Source organism: Lolium perenne, chromosome 4 (assembly GCF_019359855.2).
Source record: "Lolium perenne isolate Kyuss_39 chromosome 4, Kyuss_2.0, whole genome shotgun sequence".
In the NCBI taxonomy this organism is placed as follows: Eukaryota; Viridiplantae; Streptophyta; class Magnoliopsida; order Poales; family Poaceae; genus Lolium; species Lolium perenne.
The window spans coordinates 212,614,846-212,632,551 of record NC_067247.2 but is presented as its reverse complement, the minus strand read 5'-3'; positions in this window follow the sequence as shown (position 1 = coordinate 212,632,551).

Here is a 17,706-nt window from a genome sequence, read left to right as displayed (position 1 = left end):
GGCCCAGGGGGTTAGTTGTTTAGGTTTTTCTGTTTTTCTCCTTTTTCCTTTTATTTGAAAATCTGGTTTTGAAACACAATCAAATTCCAATCAGTTTTGAATTCAAACAGAGACGAGAGAGAGGAGACAAAATAATTAAAAAATAATAATAATTTTATTTGTTTGAATGTTTTGGTTTTAGGGTTTGCTAAATGAAAGAGGAGATGGGGTTTATTAAACCATATGAGAGGGGAGACAAAATAATTAGGGTTTTAAAATAATTTTTATTTTCCAAAAACCATGGATGATATGATGCATGATGTCATGATGATGCATAAAAAGAAAGCACATACAAATATAATATGGGATGCTACCCTGGGCCGTTGCATACTCCATGTAGTCCTTCGTATCCTCTTCTTCGCTATCCATGTTAGCAAGACAAAAGCTCGGTGGTGGATGTTAGTGGAAGAAATTACCTTCAAGTCTCACCTTGGAATGATGGGATTGGGTCAACTATCTAACCATGAGAAAAACCAATTTGTATTGGGTTACACATGCAATAGCACACGCAAAAGCTAGCAAGTATGGTGGTAGGTTAGTATGGTGGAAAGCCAAGAGATGAAATCCGAAATCAAGTGTATTGTTAAAAGTGGGTAAGATCCAAAAATCAAATGTCCAAATGGTAATCACGGAAACACGAATGATGTGGAACACACACACACGAGATGATTGGGGTTAGTGCGACCAAGGAATGAGCGAAAAAACAAGAACCAATTAGCAATGGTGGTGCTCGTTGTCACACTAACTCAAAGAGAGGCAAAGCTTTGGTTGCAAAATGAGAGACACCAAGATTCACACACGGCCTCTCTTCTCTTCTCTCTTTTGCTTAAAAGCTTTTTACTATTTTGTATATAGTGTCACTTGCACTCTTTTGTATCTATGGTGGCACTTGCACTCTTTTGCTCTTTTTGTGCTTTTCCGGCTTTTCTCACACTATGATTGGGTTAGCCTTGTTTTTGCTATGTTTCCGCACGAGCGTGTTGCTAATAAGCTTTACTCCACACTACACACACAACCTCACAATCGGGGCCACGTGCAATGTCTCACAACACTTGATAAGCAATGATCAATAGGATAGGTCGCGAAAGGAAGAGGGGCCTACAAGGCTATGCTAGTTATACCTACATGGGTTGTAGGCGTTGATGCTCACTCAACTTCCGATGGTGGTGGTGGTAGTGGGTGTCAAAGTACGTTTGGAGATCCGGGGTGCCGAGGTTGTCTTCGCTTTTGCGTCTTCGCTGCGGTGTTAGGGTATACAACTAAGGCACTCAAAACAAGAAACCAAACACAAACATGAAATCGTGGTCGAAATGGGGCTTGGGGAGCAGTTTTGGCTCCTGGCGGCAGTGCCAGCCTAGAAGTGGCGGCAGGGCCGGCCTCGGCGGCACTGCCGGCCTGGCACGGGCGGCAGTGTCGGCCCTGGATGAACAACATGAACTAGTTCATCCTAAAACGGGCCCAAATCCGACCAAAACGATGAAATCGATGGAATTGAAGGCTAGAAAGGCAATGGAAAGGTAGATCAGCCCTAGGGACATGAATTCAATGGACCAAAACCACTCAAAACGCAACAAAATCGCAGATCCGACCAAAGGCAATTTAGGGCTATTTTTGGGAATTTTTTGGGAATTTTTTTGAGGTGAAATTGGGTGGGTGTAGGGTCAAATCCGTGCTAACCAAGAGTTGTTGATACCATTTGGTGAGGCCTAAGGGCTAGGTTGTGCCTAGATCTCACGAATCTGGCCAAGTTTTTGGGTGGAAGAGGTGGGAGAGGAAGAACACAAGATCCAAACCACAAACACACACACCCACACACACACACACACAAACCCAATACAAACCAATTATACTCCCTTGGTAGGTTAGACCAAGCCAATAGAATCAATCCTTGGAGAGACCCTTAAGTAGAATCCAAGAAGAGAGAGATTGGGGGAGGACATCCACTCTAGAACTTGGATGAGAGAGGGATGGCCCTTGAATCATCCATGAAGAGAATAAGATTCCACCAGAGTGCCTTGATACAAAGAACTATGGTTCTAGGGAGACAAAGCTCAAGTTTCTTCTCAAATCATTGTCTAACCCTAATCTAGGTGGGGAATGAGATACATATAGCCCAGATTCGGAGCAGGGGTAACTTGGTCATTTGCATGAAATAAACATAGCCAGAGGATGATAATGGACGGTTCAGATGACGTTGACTTTGGCGGGGCCATCAGTGTCGGGGTGTCCTGGTCGGTAGTGTCGGGGTGCTCCGGCCGGCAGTGCTGGTGTGCCCTGGCCGGCAGGGGCCGTGGTGCTCCAGGCGCTAGTGCCGGTGCGTCATGGCCGGCAGTGCCGGGGTGTGACCAGCGGCAGTGCCAGCCTGTAGGGGGCAGCAGTACCGGCCCTGGGCTGTGGCCTCCAAATGAAGTGGTTCTCCTTCTCCTTCCTTGTTCGGTGTTGGGCCACCCTTGGTGTACTCCTCTCGAGGCTCGTAACTGATGACACATAGAACATATGCATGAGGTAGCATTCCATCGAGAGTAGTGTTGAGGTCGAGGGTAGAGAGGATTGAGTTCACCTTGAGATTTCGAGCTTTCACTCGGGATCGAGTCATTAGTCCACTTGGGGGACTAGTTGGCCTTGGTGTAGTGTCGTCCTTGGTCGGGGCTACATCAATATATAGCCTATGGCTCCAATTTTGCACTTATGGTATATGAATGAACTTCAATCAAGAAGATCTCAAAAACATCACAACTAACAAAAAGGGAAGTAAAGCTAGTTGGAATGTTTTGAGAAAGGCAACAAGTACAACAAGTAGGGGTTCATTTCACAATTTTATCTGCATTGCTCATAACAGCTCTTCGAGGAATTGATATGCAATACATTGCTAGAAGGCATATTTGGGATAGGTGAATCGTAAACATGATTTCCATATATTCCTATTGTATGCATCTTCTCAAATTTCACAAATGTACAATCAGAAGTTTTCTTTAAAAAGGATTTTCCCAGAACCGCAATATTTTCGAAATAAAGAATTTCATGCCAAGATGCAACCTACAAGAGGTTGGATGCTATATGAGTATGCATGAATAAGATAATTGTTACCGAGATAGCAATGGAATGATGTAGTAGATAAGAGTTCATCGATCATCTTAGCTTGGCTCCAATTCTCATATGGTGACAACACTTTCCTTATAGATGAGACAAGCCTCCATTGCATCTCCAATGTACCTAAAACAACATTCAAGTACGTCTTGGTCCCCAAACTTATTCGGTCCAAAATGGTTAGACTAACCACAATACATAGGATAGACTCCACATAAATATGTGCATATTTATAGATGAAATTTGAATTTCATGCACATCTTAGCCATTTAGGATTTGATGGAGTATACCCTATATATTGGATCAAAGAAAGCAAGCATGCTAAACACGAAATGAATTCAAGAAGGCATAAAGATGTGTCCAAACAAATTTGTTGTCCAAATTATATCAAAGAAGCAAATCACAAAAGATTTGTTCAACAAAGTTCAACAATTGAACTAAGTAGAAAATATTTAGCATAAAAGATGAATAAAGCCACGCATGCTCCCATTCAAGCAAATAAAACATGTAAGAAGGAATGAGAGAACACACTCCCAAAAGAGTAAGGTTCGAACAAATAAACCAATCCCTCTACACTTTTCACAATGGCACAATGTACCGTAAAGAAAAGGTTTGTCTTCCAAAACAAACACTTGATATGAATCAAGGGACAAGCAAGACACATGGGAGCAACAAAAGATTTCTTGGAAATAAAATAAGGCAATAAGAAGCAATCCAAGGTGAAGATGATCCAAAAATTCAACCACATACAAGGTTATCAATTGTCAAAGACAATGAGAATATTGGAATTAACTTCCAGTGGTATATTTCAAGGATTCAGGATCAACTTCACAAGATGCATATGGTTAAAGATATGAATTAAGAGCCATGCATAAATAGAGATTCTCAATATATCCAATCATGCAAAGCAATGATTATAATAACTTGGAGAAAACAATTTCCGAAATAAGATGTGTAGATATGTCTTTGAGAAAACCGCGCCAAAAATCTCTTACTCAAACAAAAACCAAAATATAAGCAAAGGAAGCATTTAATAAAAGTGATTTTATTTGAGAAAACATGCCACCTAGGAATAAGATAAAAAAATATCAACTTTAAGTGGCAAATAAAACAATAATCCAAGATGAAGATGATCCACAAATATTACCACATACAAGATTATTAATTGTCGAAGACAATGAGAATATTGGAATTAACTTCCGGTGGTATATTGTCAAGGATAGTAAGGATCAACTCCACCATAAAAGGCATATGATAAATATATAGGATTAAGCACTATGCACGAATGAAGATTCTTGATATCTTCAACTAGTCAACCAACCACGCACAAAAATGATTAGAGTAACTTGAAGCAAACGGTGTCCCAAATAAGATATTGAGATATGTATTTGAGCAACCATGCCACCTAGGAACAAGATAATTAAGAGTATCAACTCTAAGAGGCATAACCTCATATGTTCACATTTTCTAGGCTTGTGATATGTACAAAAATATTACTCCCCAATAATGTGATAAAACATTTCTTCTAATCAAGAGGCAATTAAGATTCGACTAGAGATGATTATTTGACATTTCGAATTTGAATTTTTCATGAGTATGGCACACCACATAGTGATTAGATAATATTGTAATATCAATACTAAGTGGTGGTACCCATGTACACACATTTTTTTAAAGAAAGAGAGATGCACAATGCATAGCACTCCCCCAAAATGGGATGTTCCATTAATCACTCAAAGAGAGCCAAATAAGATGTCATCAAGATGCATTAGGCTCAAAACAATACAAAAGTATATGATGAGTCAAACAAACATACTTGAATACACAATATAGGCAAGTAAGACACAACAGATACAAACACATAATTTGTACAAAACCAAGCATGCAAAGGGGCAAATAACTTACAATAGATATGAAGAGTTGAAGTATAAGTTACCGCAAAGACGAATATTGGATTTAAGATATAGATGATAATCCTTATGACTTGGCTTGATAAAAATATAATATATGAAGATCCCTTAATTCTTCATGAAGTGGCCAAGTCTTCAATGCCCTCCACATACACATATTGATCAAGTTTGAGCTTGTTGGTCCCCAAGCAAGTTGGGTCCTAAGAGGTTAGTCACAATAGGCTTGGCAACCCAAATGGTTCTTTTCTTGAAACCACTTTGAGTTCCAACAAACTTGGCAAACACATTGCCATTCTTATCCTTCCCAAGAGAGTAATCATCATTAATAATGATAGGGTCAGATAAGGTACCGTTTAAGCATGAAGAGGCAAAGTGCCCCTTCTCACGACATAAGTAGCAAGTGTTCCCCTTTCTCTTCTTTATTGATTTCTTTTCTTGGGGAAATTTATCTTGATTCTTCCTGGGAAGTGGCCTATCTTCAATTGAGGTCGAGCTTTAGCTTGAGCTTGACTTTGTGGCCGTTCCCCTTGTTGCTTCTCGCTCAAGTGCTTCTTCTTCTTCAATGGGCATGATCTAACATGATGCCCTTGAACCTTGCACTTGAAGCAAACAATCTTGGCCGGATATTTGACTTTGTCTTGGCCCTTCTTCTTGTTGCTCTTGCTCTTGGACTTGTTCTTGTTATTGGATTTGAATCCAAGTCCACTCTTGTCATTGGGGGATTGTTGCACACTCAACATCTTGTCAAGTGTGGATTTCCCTTCATGACGATTTTCCAAGTCTTTCTTCAAAGAAAGGACTTGGGTCTTGACACTACAAGAAAAGTTGCCATGGCCGACGAAGTTAAAGTCGCGCCGTGGTTGCTGCTGCACCATGGCCGACGATTTTTGGTCTCTCCGTGGTGCATGTCAAAACATTTTTTTCTCGTTTTTTAGGCCACCTAGCCCGACGAAAACGTCCAAAACGTCGCGTATGGTGGCCCAGGACGTGGTGCATCACGAATTCTCGGGTTCGCCGGCCGAGTCAACGCAAATCCGCACCGCCCAGGGATGTAGGGCCCAGATGGCAGCCTCTCTAGCATTGTTTTTTTCTCGATCGCGCCATCTCATTCAACGCTCTCCGATCGAGCCGTTTATGATGCAGGATCATGGGTCCCGCATGTCATCCTCTATGAACGAAAATTCTTTCTTTTCTTGGATTTTTTGACCCCCTGATTTCTGGCTACTTCCTTTTTCTTTTGATCCCGTGCCGCCTTGGAAACGTTGAGACCGCTGCTGCTAAATGGGACCCGCATGTCATCCTCTATGTGCAATCAACTTTCTTTTCTTGGATTTTTTTTGGCACCTCATAATTGGTCACTTGCCTTTTTCTTTCGATCCCGTGCCGCCTCTCAAACGGTGCTACCGCTGCTGCTAAATGGGACCCTCATGTCATCCTCTATGTACTATAAAACTTTCTTTTCTTGGATTTTTTTGGCACCTCATATTTGGTCACTTGCCTTTTTCTTTCGATCCCGTACCACCTCTAAAACGGTGATACCGCTGCTGCTAAATGGGACACGCATGTCATCCTCTATGTACAATCAAGTTTCTTTTCTTGAATTATTTTTGGCCCATGATATTTGGTCACTTGCCTTTTTCTTTTGATCTCATGCCACGTTTGAAACGTTGAGGAACCTGCTGGCTCGTGGGACCCGCATGTCATCCTCTATGTGCTAAAAAAGTTTATTTTCTTGGATTTTTTTTACCCTCCGATTTTTGGTTATTTCCTTTTTTCTTTTGATCCCCTGCCGCCTTGGAAATGTTGAGTAAGCTGCTGGCTCATGGGACCCGCATGTCAACCTCTATGTCCATCAACTTTCTTTTCTTGGATTTTTTTGACCCCCTAATTTCTGGCTACTTTCTTTTTCTTTTGATCTCAAGCCGCATTTGAAATGTTGGGACCGCTGCTGCAAAATGTGACCCGCATGTCATCCTCTATGTACAATAAAAGTTTCTTTTCTTGGATTATTTTTCACCGTCTGATTTTTGGTCACTTGCCTTTAACTTTCGATCTCATGCCGCCTTTGAAAACGTTGAGGAACTGCTGGCTCATGGGACCCACATGTCATCCTCTATGTACTATAGAAGTTTCTTTTCTCAGATTTTTTCACCCTCTGATTTTTGGCTATATCCTTTTTCTTTTGATCCCCTGCCGCCTTGGAAACATTGAATAAGCTGCTGACTCATGGGATCCGCATGTCATCCTCTATGTACAATCAACTTTTTTTTTTATCTCAAGCCGCATTTGAAACGTTGAGACCGTTGCTGCTAAATGGGACCCACATGTCATCCTCTGTGTGCAATCAACTTTCTTTTCTTGGATTTTTTTGGCACATCATATTTGGTCACTTGCCTTTTTCTTTCGATCCCGTAACACCTCTCAAACGGTGATACCGCTGCTGCTAAATGGGACACGCATGTCATCCTCTATGTACAATCAAGTTTCTTTTCTTCAATTATTTTTGGCTCCTGATATTTGGTCACTTGCCTTTTTCTTTCGATCTCATGCCATGTTTGAAACGTTGAGGAACCTGCTGGCTCATGGGACCCGCATGTCATCCTCTATGTGCTATAAAAGTTTATTTTCTCGGATTTTTTCACCCTCAGATTTTTGGCTATTTCCTTTTTCTTTTGTTCCCCTGCCGCCTTGGAAACGTTGAGTAAGCTGCTGACTCATGGGTCCCGCATGTCATCCTCTATGTACAATCAACTTTCTTTTTCTTTTGATCTCAAGCCGCATTTGAAACGTTGAGACCGTTGCTGCTAAATGGGACCCGCATGTCATCCTCTATGTGCAATCAACTATATTTTCTTCGATTTTTTTGGCTCCTCATATTTGGTAACTTGCCTTTTTCTTTCGATCTCGTACCACCTCTCAAACGGTGATACCGCTGCTGCTAAATGCGACACGCATGTCATCCTCTATGTACAATCAAGTTTCTTTTCTTGAATTATTTTTGGCTCCTGATATTTGGTCACTTGCCTTTTTCTTTCGATCTCATGCCACGTTTGAAATGTTGAGGAACCTGCTGGCTCATGGGACCCGCATGTCATCCTCTATGTGCTATAAAAATTTATTCTCTTCGATTTTTTTTCACCCTCCAATTTTTGGCTATTTCCTTTTTCCATTTGATCCCCTGCCGCCTTGGAAACGTTGAGTAAGCTACTGGCTCATGGGACCCGCATGTCAACCTCTATGTCCATCAACTTTCTTTTCTTGGATTTTTTGACCCCCTAATTTCTGGCTACTTTCTTTTTCTTTTGATCTCAAGCCGCATTTGAAACGTTGGGACCACTGCTGCAAAATGGGACCCGCATGTCATCCTCTATGTACAATAAAAGTTTCTTTTCTTGGATTATTTTTCACCGTCTGATTTTTGGTCACTTGCCTTTTTCTTTTGATCTCATGCCGCCTTTGAAAACATTGAGGAACCTGCTGGCTCATGGGACCCGCATGTCATCCTCTTTGTACTATAAAAGTTTCTTTTCTCAGATTTTTTCACACTCTGATTTTTTGCTATTTCCTTTTTCTTTTGATCCCCTGTCGCCTTGGAAACGTTGAGTAAGCTGCTGACTCATGGGACCCGCATGTCATCCTCTATGTACAATCAACTTTCTTTTTCTTTTGATCTCAAGCCGCATTTGAAACGTTGAGACCGTTGCTGCTAAATGGGACCCGCATGTCATCCTCTGTGTGCAATCAACTATATTTTCTTCGATTTTTTTGGCTCCTCATATTTGGTCACTTGCCTTTTTCTTTCGATCTCGTACCACCTCTCAAACGGTGATACCTCTGCTGCTAAATGCGACACGCATGTCATCCTCTATGTACAATCAAGTTTCTTTTCTTGAATTATTTTTGGCTCCTGATATTTGGTCACTTGCCTTTTTCTTTCGATCTCATGCCACGTTTGAAATGTTGAGGAACCTGCAGGCTCATGGGACCCGCATGTCATCCTCTATGTGCTATAAAAATTTATTCTCTTCGATTTTTTTCACCCTCCGATTTTTGGCTATTTCCTTTTTTCATTTGATCCCCTGCCGCCTTGGAAACGTTGAGTAAGCTGCTGGCTCATGGGACCCGCATGTCAACCTCTATGTCCATCAACTTTCTTTTCTTGGATTTTTTGACCCCCTAATTTCTGGCTACTTTCTTTTTCTTTTGATCTCAAGCCGCATTTGAAACGTTGGGACCGCTGCTGCAAAATGGGACCCGCATGTCATCCTCTATGTACAATAAAAGTTTCTTTTCTTGGATTATTTTTGGCTTCTCATATTTGGTCACTTGCCTTTTTCATTCGATCTCATGCCGCCTTTGAAAACGTTGAGGAACCTGCTGGCTCATGGGACCCGCATGTCATCCTCTATGTACTATAAAAGTTTCTTTTCTCGGATTTTTTGACACTCTGATTTTTGGCTATTTCCTTTTTCTTTTGATCCCCTGTCGCCTTGGAAACGTCGAGTAAGCTGCTGACTCATGGGACCCGCATGTCATCCTCTATGTACAATCAACTTTTTTTCTTTTGATCTCAAGCCGCATTTGAAACGTTGAGACCGCTGCTGCTAAATTGGACCCGCATGTCATCCTATATGTACAGTAAAGTTTCTTTTCTTGGATTATCTTTGGCTCCCAAAATTTTGTCAATTGTCTTTTTCTTTCGATCTCATGCCGCCTTTGAAACGTTGAGTGAGCTATTGGCTCATGGGTCCCGCATGTCATGCTCTACGAACAATAAAAGTTTCCTTTCTTGGAGTTATTTTTGACCCCTAATTTCTAGCTATTTGCCTTTTACTTTTGATCTCCTACCCCTTTGAAATGATGAGGACGTTGTTGGCAAGTAGGTCCCACATGTCATCCTCTATGAACAATAAAAGTTTCCTTTGATGGATTTATTTTGACCCCTAATTAATTTCTGACTATTTCTTTTTTTCTTTTGATCCCCTGCCGCCTTGGAATTGTTGAAGATGCTGCTGCCTCATGGGTCCCGCACGTCATCCTCTCAGAACGGTAAATATTTCTTTTCTTGGATTTTGTTTACCAACTAATTTTTGGCTTATTTTTTCTTTCGATCTCATGCCGCCTTTAAAACGTTGTCAACGCTGCTGGCTCACGGGTCCCACATGTTAGCCTCTATAAACAATAAACATTGAGGATGCTGCTGCCTCATGGGTCCCGCATGTAATCCTCTCAGAACGATAAATGTTTTCTTTTCTTGGATTTTTTAACAACTGATTTTTATTTTTATCCTCTGCCACCTTTAAAACGTTGACGATGCTGCTAGCTCATGGGTCCCCGACGTCAGCCTTCCCGTACAAGAAACATGTGATATCTTGATTATTTTGCAGACAATAAATAGTGTATTTCGCTCTGAGCTATTGCAAACAGATAAATTAAATATTTATTTTTACATAAACAAACATATATGTTGAATCCCCTTGTTTTTTGTTTTTATGAAGCATAGGACTTTCCTGTTTTTTTGAGAAAAATCCAAACTTTCCTGTTTTTGAGTGGGTTGAAATTGTACGAGTCAAAAGGCCCAGCAGGATAGTTAAAAGGTCGAGATGTCCAGATGCAGCCCAATTGAAATCTTTCTTTTCTTGGATTTTTTTCACCCCCTGATTTCTGGCTACTTCATTTTTCTTTTGGTCCTGTGCCGCCTTGGAAACATTGAGACCGCCGCTGCGAAATGGGACCTACATGTCATCCTCTATGTACAATAAAGTTTCTTTTCTTGGATTATTTTGGCTCCTGATATTTGGTCACTTGCCTTTTTCTTTCGATCTCATGCCGACTTTGAAACGTTGAGGAAGCTGCTGGCTCATGGGTCCCGCATGTCATCCTCTATGAACAATAAAAGTTTCCTTTGTTGGATTTATTTTTTACCCCTAATTTCTGGCTATTTGCCTTTTTCTTTTGATCCCCTGCCCTCTTTGAAACGATGACGACGCAGCTGCCAGGTCGGTCCCACATGTCATCCTCTATGAACAATAAAAGTTTCCTTTGATGGATTTATTTTTGACCCTAATTAATTTCTGGCTATTTCCTTTTTTTTGTTTTGATCCCCTGCCGCCTTGGAATAGTTGAGGATGGTGCTGCATCATGGGTCCCGCATGCTATCCTCTCAGAAAGGTAAAAGTTTCTTTTCTTGGATTTTGTTTACCAACTGATTTTTGGCTTATTTTTTCTTTCAACCTCCTGCCGCCTTTAAAATGTTGACAATGCTGCTGGCTCATGGGTCCCTAATGTCAGCCTCCCCGTACTGCAAATCCTCTTTCTGCAATGGTTGAGGATGATGCTGCCTCATGGGCCCCGCATGGCATCCTCTCAGAATGATAAATGTTTATTTTCTTTGATTTTTTACCTACTGATTTTTGGTTTATTTTTTCTTTCAATCCCCGGCCGCCTCTAAAACGTTGACGATTCTGCTGGCCCATGGGTCCCCGATGTCAGCCTCCCGTACAAGAAACATGTGATATCTTGATTATTTTGTAGACAATAAACAATGTATTTCGCTCTGAGCTTTGCAAACGGATAAATTAAGTCTTTATTTTTACATAAACAAACTTATATGTTGAATCTCCTTGTTTTTTGTTTTTGCGAAACATAGGAATTTCATGTTTTGGAGTGGGCTGAAATTGTACGAGTCAAAAGGTGTCCAGCACAATAGTTCGAAGGCCACGATGGCCAGATGCAGGCCAATTGAAATCTAACTTTTCTTTGATTTTTTGACCCCCTGATTTCTGGCTACTTCCTTTTTCTTTTGATCCCGTGCCGCCTTGGAAACATTGAGACCGCTGCTGCAAAATGGGTCCCGCATGTCATCCTCTAAGAACAATAAAAAAAATTCTTGGATTATTTTCGGGTCCTGATATTTGGTCACTTGCCTTTTTTTTTCTATCTCATGCCTCCTTTGAAACATTGTGGAAGCTGCTGGCGCATGGGTCCCGCATGTCATCCTCTATGAACAATATAAGTTTCCTTTCTTGGAGTTATTTTTGACCCCTAATTTCTGGCTAGTTCCTTTTTCTTTTGATCCCCTGCCGCCTTTGAAACATTGAAGACTTTGCTGGCTCATGGTTCCCACATGTCAGCCTCTATGAACAATAAACATTTCCTTTCTTGGAGTTATTTTTGACTCATGGGTCCCACATGTCAGCCTCTTTGAACCATAAACATTTCCTTTATTGGAGTTATTTTTTACCCCTAATTTCTGGCTATTTGCCTTTTTTTCTTTCGATCCCCAGTCGCCTTCGAAACATACATGACGCTGCTAGCTCATGGGTCCCACATGTTAGCCTTATGAACAATAAACCTTTCCTTTGTTGGATTTATTGTTCACCCTCTGATTTTTGGCTAATTCCTTTTTCTTTTGATCCACTGCCGCCTTGGAAACGTTGAGTAAGCTGCTGGCTCATGGGACCCGCATGTCAACCTCTATGTCCATCAACTTTCTTTTCTTGGATTTTTTTGACCCCCTAATTTCTGGCTACTTTCTTTTTCTTTTGATCCCAAGCCGCATTTTAAACGTTAGGACCGCTGCTGCAAAATGGGACCCACATGTCATCCTCTATGTACAATAAAAGTTTCTTTTCTTGGATTATTTTTCACCGTCTGATTTTTGGTCACTTTCCTTTTTCTTTTGATCTCATGCCGCCTTTGAAAACGTTGAGGAACCTACTGGCTCATGGGACCCACATGTCATCCTCTATGTACTATAAAAGTTTCTTTTCTCGGATTTTTCACACTCTGATTTTTGGCTATTTCCTTTTTCTTTTGATCCCCTGTCGCCTTGGAAACGTTGAGTAATCTGCTGACTCAGGGGACTCGCATGTCATCCTCTATGTACAATCAACTTTTTTTCTTTTGATCTCAAGACGCATTTGAAATGTTGAGACCGCTGCTGCTAAATGGGACCCGCATGTCATCCTATATGTACAATAAAGTTTCCTTTCTTGGATTATCTTTGGCTCCCGAAATTTGGTCACTTGTCTTTTTCTTTCGATCTCATGCCGCCTTTGAAACGTTGAGTAAGCTGCTGGCTCATGGGTCCCGCATGTCATCCTCTACGAACAATAAAAGTTTCCTTTCTTGGAGTTATTTTTGACCACTAATTTCTGGCTATTTGCCTTTACTTTTGATCTCCTGCCGCCTTTGAAACGATGAGGACGCTGTTGGCAGGTCAGTCCCACATGTCATCCTCTACGAACAATAAAAGTTTCCTTTGATGGATTTATTTTCACCCCTAATTAATTTTTGACTATTTCCTTTTTTTGTTTTGATCCCCTTCCACCTTGGAATTGTTGAGGATGCTGCTGCCTCATGGGTCCCGCACGTCATCCTCTCAGAACGGTAAATACTTGGATTTTGTTTACCAACTAATTTTTGGCTTATATTTTCTTTCGATCTCATGCCGCCTTTAAAACGTTGTCGACGCTGCTGGCTCACGGGTCCCACATGTCAGCCTCTATAAACAATAAACGTTGAGGATGCTGCTGCCTCATGGGTCCCGCATGTAATCCTCTCAGAACGATAAATGTTTTCTTTTCTTGGATTTTTTTAACAACTGATTTTTGTTTTTTATCCTCTGCCACCTTTAAAACGTTGACGATGCTGCTAGCTCATGGGTCCCTGATGTCAGCCTTCCCGTACAAGAAACATGTGATATCTTGATTATTTTGCAGACAATAAATAGTGTATTTCGCTCTGAGCTATTGCAAACGGATAAATTACATCTTTATTTTTACATAAACAAACATATATGTTGAATCCTCTTGTTTTTTGTTTTATGAAGCATAGGACTTTCCTGTTTTTTTGAGAAAAATCCGAACTTTCCTGTTTTTGAGTGGGTTGAAATTGCACGAGTCAAAAGGCCCAGCAGGATAGTTAAAAGGTCGAGATGTCCAGATGCAGCCCAATTGAAATCTTTCTTTTCTTGGATTTTTTTCACCCCCTGATTTCTGGCTACTTCATTTTTCTTTTGGTCCTGTGCCGCCTTGGAAACATTGAGACCGCTGCTGCAAAATGGGACCCGCATGTCATCCTCTATGTACAATAAAGTTTCTTTTCTTGGATTATTTTTGGCTCCTGATATTTGGTCACTTGCCTTTTTCTTTCGATCTCATGCCGACTTTGAAACGTTGAGGAAGCTGCTGGCTCATGGGTCCCGCATGTCATCCTCTATGAACAATAAAAGTTTCCTTTGTTGGATTTATTTTTTACCCCTAATTTCTGGCTATTTGCCTTTTTCTTTTGATCCCCTGCCCTCTTTGAAACGATGACGACGCAGATGGAAGGTCGGTCCCACATGTCATCCTCTATGAACAATAAAAGTTTCCTTTGATGGATTTATTTTTGACCCTAATTAATTTCTGGCTATTTCCTTTTTTTGTTTTGATCCCCTGCCGCCTTGGAATAGTTGAGGATGGTGCTGCATCATGGGTCCCGCATGCCATCCTCTCAGAAAGGTAAACGTTTCTTTTCTTGGATTTTGTTTACCAACTGATTTTTGGCTTATTTTTTCTTTCGAGCTCCTGCCGCCTTTAAAACGTTGACAACGCTGCTGGCTCATGGGTTCCTAATGTCAGCCTCCCCATACTGCAAATCCTCTTTCTGCAATGGTTGAGGATGATGCTGCCTCATGGGTCCCGCATGGCATCCTCTCAGAATGATAAATGTTTATTTTCTTTGATTTTTTACCAACTGATTTTTGGTTTATTTTTTCTTTCAATCCCCAGCCGCCTTTAAAACGTTGACGATGCTGCTGGCTCATGGGTCCCCAATGTCAGCCTCCTGTACAAGAAACATGTGATATCTTGATTATTTTGTAGACAATAAACAATGTATTTCGCTCTGAGCTTTGCAAACGGATAAATTAAATCTTTATTTTTACATAAACAAACTTATATGTTGACTCTCCTTGTTTTTTGTTTTTGCGAAACATAGGAATTTCATGTTTTGGAGTGGGCTGAAATTGTACGAGTCAAAAGGCGTCCAGCACAATAGTTCGAAGGCCCAGATGGCCAGATGCAGCCCAATTGAAATCTAACTTTTCTTTGATTTTTTGACCCCCTGATTTCTGGCTACTTCCTTTTTCTTTTGATCCCGTGCCGCCTTGGAAACGTTGAGACCGCTGCTGCAAAATGGGTCCCGCATGTCATCCTCTAAGAACATTAAAAAAAATTCTTGGATTATTTTCGGGTCCTGATATTTGGTCACTTGCCTTTTTCTTTCTATCTCATGCCGCCTTTGAAACATTGAGGAAGTTGTTGGCGCACGGGTCCCGCATGTCATCCTCTATGAACAATATAAGTTTCCTTTCTTGGAGTTATTTTTGACCCCTAATTTCCGGCTAGTTCCTTTTTCTTTTGATCCCCTGCCGCCTTTGAAACGTTGAAGACTTTGCTGGCTCATGGGTCCCACATGTCAGCCTCTATGAACAATAAACATTTCCTTTCTTGGAGTTATTTTTGACTCATGGGTCCCACATGTCAGCCTCTTTGAACAATAAACATTTCCTTTATTGGAGTTATTTTTTACCCCTAATTTCTGGCTATTTGCCTTTTTTCTTTCGATCCCCAGTCGCCTTCGAAACGTACATGACGCTGCTAGCTTATGGGTCCCACATGTCAGCCTTATGAACAATAAACCTTTCCTTTGTTGGATTTATTGTTCACCCTATGATTTTTGGCTAATTCCTTTTTCTTTTGATCCACTGCCGCCTTGGAAACGTTGAGTAAGCTACTGACACATGGGGCCCGCATGTCATCCTCTATGCACAATCAACTTGCATGATCTTGGAGCGAAAGAGCTTGTATTAGTGGGACCCATATGTCATCCTCTATGTATAATAAAAGTTTCTTTTCTTGGATTATTTTTTGCTCCTGATATTTGGTCACTTTCCTTTTTCTTTCGATCTCATGCTGCCTCTGAAACGTTGAGTAAGGTGCTGGCTCATGGGACCCGCATGTCATCCTCTATGTACAATAAAGTTTCTCTTCTTGGATTTTTTACCCCCTGATTTTTGGTCACTTCCTTTTTCTTTCGATCATGTGCCGCCTTTGAAATTGAGGACGCTGCTGGCTCATGGGTCCCACATGTCAGTCTCTATGAACAATAAACCTTTCCTTCGTTGGATTTATTTTTTACCCCTAATTTCTAGCTATTTTCCTTTTTCTTTTGATCCCTAGCGGCCTTTGAAAACGTTGAGGAACCTGCTAGCTCATGGGACCCGCATTTCATCCTCTATGTACTATAAAAGTTTCTTTTCTTGGATTTTTTTGACGCTCTGATTTTTGGCTATTTCCTTTTTATTTTGACCCCCTGCCGCCTTGGAAACATTGAGTAAGCTGCTGACTCATGGGACCTGCATGTCATCCTCTATGTACAATCAACATTCTTTTTTGGAGTTTTTTACCCCCTAATTTCTGGCTACTTTCTTTTTCTTTTGATCTCAAGCCGCATTTGAAACGTTGATACCGCTGCTGCAAAATGGGACCCTCATGTCATCCTCTATGTACAATAAAGTTTCATTTCTTGGATTATTTTTGGCTCCTGATATTTGGTCACTTGCCTTTTTCTTTCGATCTCATGCCGCCTTTGAAACGTTGAGTAAGCTGCTGGCTCATGGGTTCCGCATGTCATCCTCTATGAATAATAAAAGTTTCCTTTCTTGGAGTTATTTTTTACCCCTAATTTCTGGCTACTTCCTTTTTCTTTTGATCCCCTACCGCCTTTGAAATGTTGAGGATTATGCAGACTAATACAAGCTCTTTCTCTCCAAGATCTTGCAAGTTGATAGATTAAATCATGGAATTATTAGGATATGTTTTAAATTTCAAATCCAATTTATGAATTTTTTAAAATACCGTTATCCGTGTGGGTATGGAGCGATCAAGGATTTTCATATTGGGCATGAGCAGTTTCAAAAATTGGAACCCAATAATTCAAAATAAATAAAAACAACTTTTATGTAGAATCTCCATGTTTTTTTTGCCAATCATAGGATCTGTGTTTCATTAGAAAAGGGTCAAAATTGCATGAGCAGAAAGACCCATTTGTAGTTATTGGGCTTCGACAGCCAGAGTAAGTAGGCCGATAACAATTACCATGTAGAGGGTCGTTGGCAACCCAAAAGTGAAATATTGGGCCCAACAGGGGAAGGTTGAACACTACTTATTCTATTGGGAAGGTGGTACATGGGGTTATCCGGACAAAAAAATGGAACATGGGTTACTGAAGGTTGCCCATTTGTGCCTAATACGTTTGTCAGCAGGAGCTTTACCTTCCGCCACCGCCGCTCCGCTTCCACCGTCGCCGCCATGCCTCGTCGCGGGTCGAGCTAGCGGTACGGCTGCGTCTCGAGCTCGGGTACCGCAGCGTCCGAGCGTGCCCCAAATTAAGGTACCTATTACGCGGAGATGCGTACCAGCGACGAGCACATCAGCCTCGGGACGGCACCTACGACAGGCTCGGCTGGCCTTGGGGCAATTACCCCTAGCCTCTTCCATGCTCAAGTTTTAGAAATGTTTCTGGCTCTGTTCAACACGGGATCAAATTTGTCGACATGACCATTCTTATGAAGTAGCTACGAGTTGAATCTCTCAAAACTCTTTAAGTTCTTCAATATAAC